This window comes from Hyaena hyaena, unplaced genomic scaffold (genome assembly GCF_003009895.1).
Source record: "Hyaena hyaena isolate Hyena2069 unplaced genomic scaffold, ASM300989v1 scaffold_2001, whole genome shotgun sequence".
Lineage (NCBI taxonomy): Eukaryota > Metazoa > Chordata > Mammalia > Carnivora > Hyaenidae > Hyaena > Hyaena hyaena.
In genome coordinates, this window is record NW_024082635.1 from 99,618 (window position 1) to 107,598 (window position 7,981).

Genomic DNA, 7,981 nt, shown 5'->3' on the forward strand with positions numbered 1-7,981 from the left:
TCATCTAGAACTTCTCAAATGGGAGGAAAATGCCCCTCCCCCCACTCCTCTTACCTTAGTAAAATTGCTAGTTGTTATTGGAGTCTTTTCCTAAACAGAAAATTCTCTCATCTGAACCACTGGGCTGAGAAGATGCTGTTAGACTCATTTGAGGTGGAGGATCATTATTTGCATTTATCAGATGAAGAAGCTGAGGTTTTTCTTTACAAAAGTTAACTAAGATTTCTATAGCTACAGAATATGCAGAAGTAGCCTGGGATTTAGTTTCCTGCCTTTCAGCCAGTGCACTTTTGCTTATCTGGGCTTTGGGTTGGGCTTTGGAGGACAGTTTTGTTTTGCCAAGAGAACACCAGCCAGGATTGCGTTTGTGACCCGCTTCTGACTCTAGGTAATGTTTGAATTTTAAATTGGGTTTTTACTAATAGAGCAGGCAGGCATCCTCTTTTGCAGTATGAAACTTGATCACTGGTCACTGCTTCTCTGTGGAGTGTTCCTTCCAAAAATGAGGGTTGCAGAAGTTGAAGGAAGAAAATACCTTTGTATTGAGTGTTATGGACTGTCTTCATGTAGTAGGTGCTTTGAAACTTTTCAGGTTGATGCTTTGGAACTGTATACTCTGGCTCATCTGGTTGATGGATTGAGCATGGATACATTGATGGGAGTGTAAGGGTTGTGTGTTTGCATTTGCTAAAATTTTCTAAGAGTTGGTTTTCATAATGTGCCTCATTTAATGTAATATTTAAATATTCACATTTCTTTTTGTTGTGGAATAAATATGTAACTTCTCTCTGGCAGTTATATGAGTGGACTCCCATAGGTTACTGTATTCACAGTAATGACCAAATACTTAGTGATTGATAGTTGTTGAAAAAAACTACATTAGATTGCAGGATCAAAAACAAAAAACAAAAAAAAAAACCAGATGTCTCTGAAAAAAGAGGGTGATTTGAAAGAAAAAGGAACAATTCACAATGTGGTGAGTTTTATTTCTTCTCCTCTTGCTCCTCCTGCTCCCTGCCTCTTCTTATTCTCCCATGCCACTCACAGATCTTTGAGATCCCCGGATGTATTCTTTTCTTGATACTAACCCCTACACACACACACACACACACACACACACACACACACCTTTTAGTGTTTCCAAAATATTTTTTTTTACCAGTTCATTTTATTTATTTATTTATTATTTATTTATTTATTTATTTATTTATTTTTACAAAGTTTATTGTCAAGCTGGTTTCCATATAACACCCACTGCTCATCCCCACAAGTGCCCTCCATGCCTATCTCCCCCCACACACACACACCCATCAGTCCTCAGTTTGTTCTCAGCATTCAAAAGTTATGCTGAGCGAAATAAGTCAGGCAGAGAAGGACAAATACCATATGTTTGCATGTATAGGAGGATTAGGAGGAACTTAATGGAGGACCATGGGGGAGAAGAAGGGGGGAAATAGTGGGGGAGAGGGAGAGAGGCAAACCATGAGAGTCTCTTGAATGCTGAGTGTTTCCAAAATCTTAATGGACCTTACACTTCACTGGAAAAGAATCTTGCCAGAACCAGGCATCTCAAACTTGAAGAGAGGAATGTCAGCTGCTTACAGCAAATGTGGCAGCTCAGGGAGGGATCCAGGGCTCCTGGTGTGCACCTCAGCTGATCTAGAATGGTAGCTGCACACATAGGGCAGTTTGTCTGAAGTGTGGCTCCCTATTTGTTGATTGGAGTGTGATCATAACAAATACACCATGATGTAACATTGAAATGAGAAAGAGAATGAGAGGCAGTAGGACACAGTAGAAATTGCCAAATTTCCTAGAAAATGGGAACCCTTCTCAATGATGCTTAGCTGTTAGAAGAGACTCTAGAACTTTCAGAGCTGGGAGAGGTTGGTGGGCCCAATTCATGTGTCATGAAGAGCTGTCACTAAAGCACTGAGCCAGCTGTCAGGCTTCTCAGCAACTTTGCAGAGAAGCTGCTACCTCACTCGAGATAGGTGGACTTGATGAGAGGAAATACAGATTTGAGTTTTTCAAATAAGAAATATTTCTTAAAACGTCTTGAACTTAAAGCCTTTAGCCCAGGGGCTGTAGTGCTGTGCATGGTGTCTGGAGGTCAACAGTGCTCATTCAGAAACCATTGTAAGATCAAATGTGTAAAATGCTCTGCCTGAAATGTTGATTATAGTTTTAAAGATGATGATTGATATATGCAATTTTAAAGCAATCTAATTAATATAATACAGGTTTTTTTCTTTTCAAAATCTATTACTAAGATGTTTTTCTTAAGTTGATAACAATTGGGAATTGAAAAGCTGCAATGTCTTATAACAGTAGAAAGTTTCTGACTTAAAAGATGGGAAGATAAGCATTCAGATATTCAACGTAGACATGATGGGCAAGGTTCTAAGAAAGAAACATGAATTGTAATCAGAAGTAAAGGGAGAAAGAACCAAAACCTAGGATAATTTCTGGGGCCTTGTTGACATGAGAGTTTGGAACAGGAAAAATAAAAAAGGTTCAGTAGAATGTCGGAACGTTGTAGCTGGAGGAATTCTTGGTGACCACCTAGGTCTATTCTCTGATTCTTCCCATAAGGAGACAGCTCCAGAAGGGCTGCATAGAGGGGGTGGTCAACCCATGTCTAGGTTATTGATTTCCAAATTAGCAGTCTTGCCTCTGCATTCATTACATCACTTAGAAACAATCAAAGAAAAGAGGAAGTTGATGTGTTATAAGCAACCTCTATCGTGCCAGAATATCCCTTATCTACTGATGCATAACAAACTTCCCCCAAACTCAGTGGCTTAAAATGACAACTACTTACTTGCTCACAATTTTGAGCATTGACAATGAGGGCTCAATTCATTGGGATGGATTGCCTCTTTTTCACATGGTGTTGCCTCGGCTCACTCAGGCATCTGTGGTCAGCTGGCAGCCAAAAGTCTTACTCACCTGTCTGGGGTTTGGTTGGTTGTGGACTTGGTGATGGGCCAACAGGGCCATAAGTCTGCCCTCCAGAAAGCTGGCCCAATACTCCTTACAAAGTGGTGGCAGCAGGGCACTCAATGGCAACAGGCTTCAATGTACACAGATTTCAAGTTGACTTCACATTAGCTAATGTCTCATTGACCAAAGCAGGTCAAGTGGCACAGCTCAGATATAGGAGATGGGGAAATAGCTTTCAACTTTTATAGGTGGAGCCATAAAGTTAGATTAAAAATAGGCATGTGATGAAGCATGGAAGGAATTGGGGGCCATTTTTGCTATCTACTGCACCTAGAGATGAAATAGGTTCTTTATATACATCAGCTCACTGAATTCTGATCTGAGCTCAATGGTGCTGGTAGGAATGATCCCAGGACCTGAAGAGGCTGAGTATTGGGGGCTGAATAGTTCACCTGTCATCACATGGCTAGTGAGAGGAAGAGAGAGGTGCAGATCCAGCCTGTCTTCTACTTCCCCAATAGACAACATTAATAGAGGGTGTCTGTCAGGAGTCAAAGGAATGCTTATCATCAAGGTTAGGTGCTCAGACATTTACCTGGGCTCCAAGTAAGCATCTGCTACTTTCTATCACTCTGTCCTCACTTACTCCAGAGGCTGCATTCCTGTATATCTAAAATGAGCATACTTATAACATCTGCTACCTGACATCGTATGAGGCATGAATGTGTTCAGTGCACTCAGCAGTTTTCCTGACCAGAGTTGGCTGGTTATTATTCTTAAAGATAGTTGGGAAGACAAGGTTGCTGGGTACTTTTTTTTCTAAGGTAGTTGAGGGGAATGGCAAATTTTTGGCACAAAATCTATGCTGGTGCTTAGAAGTCCCCCAGAATGCTACATAAGAGGGGTGATTGATGCTCTCTCTCTCATCCAAGTTTCTTCTTGTTTCAAGGGGGCCAAAGCTGGGTGTGGCCAACATGATTGTATTCCTTCAGGTTCCTCCAGATCCCTTTAGCTGATTCCATCTGCCCACTCTCCAGCTTCTGTGGACCTTGCTGCTAATGACTCATACCTACTTATTTCAATGTTATGTTAATTCTTGGGATAGCCTTAATTTCTTCTGTAAAAGCATGATAATATGAGTTTCCTGCTCCACTCGGTCTCAGGCCTTTAAAGCCTTGGTGGCTTAGTCGGTTGAGCATCCGACTTGGCTCAGGTCATGATCTCAGGGTTCATGGGTTCCAGCCTCACGTCGGGCTCTGTGCTGACAGCTAGCTCAGAGCAAGGAGCCGGTTTCAGATTCTGTGTCTCCCTCTCTCTCTGACCCTACCCTGATCATGCTGTCTCTCTCTCAGAAATAAATAAAAACATTTAAAAAATAAAAAAAATAAAGCAAGAGCCTGGAGAGACACCTGAGCACATCTAGGACCATGGTATAGTGGACATTCAGCCAGTTCCTCAACCTCTTGAAATGTCAGTTTTTCCATCTACAAAATGGGTAAAACAACATTTGCCTTGGAGCTTTAGTCCAGAGTATAGGACTGGAGATGCCAAGGGAGAGCTGAGTTGTTTTGGGCATGGTGAGTTGTGCTGGTGAGAATGTCCAGAGTTCTCCCTTTTTCCCTCAAGACCCACTGAAACCAAAATAGCAGGTTTTGCTATCTCTTCTCTTGGTGTCCTTATGACCCTCCACTGTTGGCATAGTTTTCCTCAGTGAAGCTCATGATTTCAAACACCTGAATTAGAAAAACTGTCACACTTCAATAAAGCAGAGATGCTGCAATGTCCAGAAAGGTACCTTGGCCTGGGTCTCCTTTTCTGAAACCAGAGCTCAATGGTGCAATCAGGCAGTTTATTGGGGAACTGCTCCCAGGGACAAGAAGTGAAAGACCACCTGCATGGTCCAAGGGGAAGAAGGGGGAGCAAGTCCAAGGTTATTGTTGTTGTTGTTGTTGTTTACAAACAGTTTATTGTCAAGTTGGTTTCCATATAACACCTAGTGCTCATCCCCACAAGTGCTCTCCTCCATGCCCATCTCCCCCCTCCCCCCCCCCCCCCCGTCTTCGTTTGTTCTCAGAATTCAAGAGTCTCCCATGGTTTGTCTCTCTCCCTCTCCCCCACTATTTCCCCCCTTCTTCTCCCCCACGGTCCTCCGTTAAGTTCCTCCCAATCCTTCTATACATGCAAACATATGGTATCTGTCCTTCTCTGTCTGACTAACTTATTTCGCTCAGCATAACACCCTCAAGGTCCATCCATGTTGCTACACATGGCCAGATTTCATTCTTTCTCACTGCCATGTAGTATTCCATGGTATAGATAAACCACATCTTCTTGATCCATTCGTCAGTTGATGGACACTTAGGCTCTTTCCATGTTTTGGCTATTGTTGAGAGTACTGCTATGAACATTGTGGTACATGTGCTCCTATGCATCAGCAGTTCTATATCCCTTGGGTAAATTCCTAGCAGTGCTATTGCTGGGTTATAGGGGAGTTCTATTGTTAATTTTTTGAGGAACATCCACAACTGTTTTCCAGAGGGGCTGCACCAGTTTACATTCCCACCAACAGTGTAGGAGGGTGCCCGTTTCTCCGCATCCCCAAGGAGGAACTCTTGAGGTGGTCACAGTAGGTAACAGCCAGCTCTTTCCCCCCGGAACAAAAGTACTTCTCAGAATCACCCAGGAGAGGGATGAAGAGGTCGTGTGTGTCCAGAAGCCTCAATTCTCCATGGGCCAGGAAGCATTAGCCCCACACATTTCTGGGCAGGGTCTGTGTGTCAAATAAGCTTCCTCTGGCACAAGAGAAGTGACTAAGTAGGATCCTCGAAAATTTTGCTGCATGATTTTAGTGTGTGAAATTCTTATATCATTCCCATGTACTTTAAGGATGTGCCTTTTACTTCAAGATGTTAGGTATCAAATTGCTCTTTCTTGTGACTCGGCCACAAGCTGCTCAATTTTATGGGTGACAACAGATAACCACAGAGATAGCTTTGGTTATGCTTGCTATCCAGTTGATATAGGTCCTGTTCCTTTCCCAGAAAACAGGCTATACACACCATGCAGCCAGAGATCAATCAGTAAAGAGGTCAAGATTAATGCCTCTTCTGTGCTCAATGCAAATATTGTGGATCATTTCCACTGTTATCTGCTTGTTTCCCACCCTGAATTTATTCCTTCTACTGACTTTGACAATTCATTTTTTCTTCCTAGACTGTCACACACTCTCTTGGGCATGTGGAGATGTCAGGTAACAACCCAGCCTGTTCACACCAGAGTCTACAGCTCTTGCTCTCTGTGTCCCTGATGTAGCTGATCCTCATCCTCTGACACCACTCTGTCCTGTCTTGGCAGACAACTCCTATTTGAATTTTATCTACTTACTAATTTCTATGATCTAGTTAATGATCCATAATATAAACCTATTATTATGACAGAGTGCAGTATCAGAATTATCTGTATCTTTGAGAAAATGTATTTATCAAACATTGGAAAATATGGCTGTTTCCAAGACTGCTAAAGAGAAGAGAAATTAGAAAACAGGTTAGCTTTACAAAATCTTGCTATCATGATCAACTGTGAGGCCAGAATTTCCAGTATATGCTCAGAACACTAGCTTCAAAAAATAGATTCAGTTGTCCACTTCAGTCTACGTGCTGAAGTGGACAGGGCAATGTACCTTCACTGAAATGGAAGGAGAACATGTTTTCCTTCATGTACAAAAGAACTACATGTACTAATGCAGCTCTAACATAATGACAAACTAAGAGGTTGGGATCATTGAAAGCATTGCTAGTGCAGAACTAAGCATTTAAACATGTCATTAATTATTAGCATGATTTCTGGCACTCTCTAAAAGGCCTAAGAATTTGTTTTTGGCACAAGAAAATATATTTTTTGCTGCATGTGCTCTTTTTTCTGCAAAAAAGAAAGAGTTCTATTGTAAAAATAAGCACTTCTGTAATTTTACAGGATGTGGAAGTGGAGGAAAAAGTACAAAGGTAAGCAATTTCACTTTTGTGATTCTCAGTTTATCACTCATATTTCAAGAAAAGAATACCTCTTAAACAAAGAACTTTACTAGGCAAATGCCAAAACCAAACTGCATGGTGTTCTCCTCTGCACTCTAGGTGTATACACTGGGACGTTGTCCTGCACATGGGCAGGGTCACAGAGAAGCAGGGCTTGGCAGTGCCACAGCTGTCTTAGCCACCAGCCCTTCCCAGGGTCACTAAAATGTTGTTTCCTTGATATCAGGGAACCAGGTTGCCATGAGGATCTCCTCCCACAGCAGAGATTGAGCATGGTCACACAATCTATACAACTTGAAAGTGCAGGACAAATAAACTCTGGCTGGTGGCACGAAGCAAAGAGCTCCCTTGGTCTAAGGACCACCTGTCAATCCAAAATATACCCCAAAACAGATTTTGTCAGCTAAGGTACAGCTTGCCAAATGTACTTAAATTATATCCCCACAGACATGGAAAGAATAACAAAATAAAATGATTTAACAAATAATAGGAAGCAGCAGTATCTAGTATAGTAGACTGCTTTGGGCAGCCAAGTAATCAGATAAGTCTTTCCTAGACTGTGTATTTGTCATTGGTTCAGCAATGTTTGCTGGTGTCTACTGCTGGGCAGGTATGAGCAGTGATGGTGGAAGCCATGATAGGAGAGACAGGTGTGTCCTCTTCATAAGGACAAGTAAATAGACAATGGCTCTGCAGATCCATGGTTGCTCTGATGGGGTAACACAGGGACCCCGTGGAACAGGAAGGGAAGACAACCTGGGGAGGCTGAGAATCATCAAGACAGTTGAGCTGAGTATGGAGCAGGAATTAAGGGCCTCTGCATTGGTGCTTGCACACACTGGGGCTGGGGAAGGGCTCCTCCAGGGACTGAATTGCTTTTATAAGTTTTTAGGTCAGAAGAAGCATGGAACACTTTGTAAGCTGTGTGAAGTCAGGAGGTCAGGTTGGGGAGGGAGGCAATGGACTGATCACTAAAGGCCTAACACCATGTTTAAAGAGGTTGG

General features: G+C 42.3%; 1 long non-coding RNA gene across 1 annotated transcript; it reads left to right on the forward strand.

The window, feature by feature from the left end:
• Nucleotides 1-342: 342 nt before the first annotated feature.
• LOC120227109 lies at nucleotides 343-6,943 on the forward strand. The gene is made up of 3 exons (XR_005527180.1): nucleotides 343-388; nucleotides 6,160-6,196; nucleotides 6,919-6,943. It is a non-coding gene; the product is annotated as an uncharacterized LOC120227109 (long non-coding RNA).
• Nucleotides 6,944-7,981: the final 1,038 nt, after the last annotated feature.